This window comes from Elephas maximus, chromosome 5 (genome assembly GCF_024166365.1).
Source record: "Elephas maximus indicus isolate mEleMax1 chromosome 5, mEleMax1 primary haplotype, whole genome shotgun sequence".
NCBI lineage: Eukaryota > Metazoa > Chordata > Mammalia > Proboscidea > Elephantidae > Elephas > Elephas maximus.
The window spans coordinates 82,960,258-82,962,934 of NC_064823.1; positions in this window are offsets into that span (position 1 = coordinate 82,960,258).

Genomic DNA, 2,677 nt, shown 5'->3' on the forward strand with positions numbered 1-2,677 from the left:
TGCTGTAGTCCTATGAATCTTGGTATGACCTTTATAACAATCTTCAAGTGTTTGACTATCTTTTACACAAAGAAGTGTAATTGGCTTTTTCCTCTCTCCAAGAAAAATTGAGATTCAGTTAAGTATGAAGGCATAATCCAAACCAAAAACCAAACCCATTGCCATCAAGTCCATTCCAATAATGGTTTATAAAGGCATACACATGAATTATTACATAGCTTTTAAGGAAAAATCAAAAGTGCTAATTTGATAACACATTCACGTATTTTTGTATACCTTTAAAATAAGGTTTTCTTTGAGTAATTTTAATAAGTAAATAAAAAGGAAAAAAACTTATTTTTATGTATTGTACACTAAGTTTCCTAGTGCTGCTATAACAGAAATACCAAAAGTGGGTGTTTCAATTTATTTTCTCACAGTTCAGGAGTCTAAATGTCTGAATTCAGGGCACCGGATATAGGGGAAGGCTCTCTCTCTGTCGGCTCTGGGGAAAGATCCTTGTCTCAGCTTCTGTAGCTCAGGAGTTCCTCTGTTCCTTGGAGATCTTCACATGGCATCGATACTCCCCTCCCTTATTTGTCCTTGCTTCTGAGTCTAATCTGTTCTTTTAATATCTCAGAAGGATTAGGTTTAGGACATACCCTACACTGATATGACCTCACTAACATAACAAAGAAAACTTTATTCCTAAAAGGTATTACATACATACACAGATATAGGGGTGAGGAATCCAACTCATATTTTGGGAGCAAACAATTCAATCTGTAACACTCCCATATCCTATTTAATGCTGCCATACACAGTATCTTGATAATACTGCCTTTTTTTTTTTTTAAAGTGTGTATGTGTGTGTATTAGTCCATTGCATGTGTATGTGTGTGTCTGCCCCTCTGGCCACTTAGTGGTCTGAATGCTAGTGCAGCAGATGGAACTGAAAACCACCCTGCCAATACTCCCAGCAAGCGGGTGTTTAGGGTATAGTCTGGAGAGTGGCTGGGTCAGCATGCCCTCAGTTATAAAAGCAGCTCTGGTAGGAGTCCCTGCAGCCAAAACTTTCCTAAAATATTCCTTCTTCCTTTCTGTTTCCCTCTTGAGGTCTCATTATTACTTCCCTCTTAAACCATATTAATCTGCGTAGAAATAGAAAACTCAAGATATCAGGATTTGAGGACATGAAAAGTTAAAACTTCTCTACTGGCAACATCCTGTCTATAATCAAAGCCAGTGGAAGAGCTATTCTGTCAGATTAGCTAAATCTAAGGATCATAATAATAAACATTATTGTTGTTATTGTTGCTGTTATTTGTTGTTAAGTCAGCTCCTACTCACAGAGATCTTATGTATAACAGGAAAAACACTGCCCAGTCCTATACCAGCTTAACAATTGTTGGTATATCTGAGCCCATTGTTGCAGCTACTGTGTCAATCCATCTCATGGAGGATTTCCCTTGCTTTCACTAACCCTTCATTTTACCAAAAATGACTGTCTTCCTCTAGAGATTGATCTTTTCTGATGATGTGTCCAAAATAAGCAAGACGAACTCTCACTATCCTCTCTTCTAAGTAGCTTTCTGGTTGCACTTCCTGCAAAACAAATTTGTTTGTGCTTCTGGCATTCCATGCTATATTCAATATTCTTCACCAACACCACAATTAAAAAACACTGCCCATTGCTGTCGAGTCGATTCCTACTCGTAGTGGCCCTATACCAAAAAACCAAGCCCACTGCCGTAGAGTCGATTTCAACTCATAGCAACCCTATAGCTACAATTTATTAAGTACTGTTTCTAGCTAATGTACTAAATGTTTTATGCTCATTATCTCCTTTCATTCTTAATACACTGAGCTTTAAAATAATTCTTATTCTAGGGATTTAAAAAACAGAGGATTAAAGATACTGAATTGCACCTTATTATTGGTAAAGCAGGCATACAAACAGTGGTGTACAGAATAATGACCCCCTCTTCCCAAGATGTCCATGTCCTAATCCCTGGAACCTGTGAGTATTTTACCTTACATGGCAAAAGGAACTTAGTAGATGTGGTTAAGTTAAGGATCTTGAGAAGGGAAGAGCATCCTGAATTATCCAGGTGGGCCCAATGTGCACGATGATCGTTATAAGAAGGAGGAAGGAATGACAGAACCAGGAATAGATGCAACAATGGAAGCATAAGCTGGAGTGACACATTTTAAAGATGGGCCAGAAATGCTGGTGGCTTCTAGAAGATGGAAAAGGCAAGGAACAGATTCTTCTCTAGAGCCTCCAGAAGGAATGTAGCCCCTCAGACACGTGGATTTTAGCCTTGCAGATCCATTTTGGGCTTCTAATCTCAAGAATTACAAGATAATAAACAAATTTGAGTTGTTCCAAACCACTAAACCAAGCCAGTTTCTGTTGAGTCAATTCAGACTCATGGCAACCTCATCTCTGTCAGAGTAGAACTGAGCTCTGTAAGACTTTCAATGGCTGATTTTTGGAAAGTAGATTGCCAGACTTTTATTTCAATTTAAACCACTAAGTTTGTGGTAATTTCTTACAGCAGCAACACTAAACTGAACATGAACCAAGTTCTTTCTAGCACCTCTGCTTTATTGCCATATGATATTGTTGTTATTAGGTACCATCGAGTCTATTTTGACTCAAAGTGACCATATGCACAACAGAATAAAACATCAC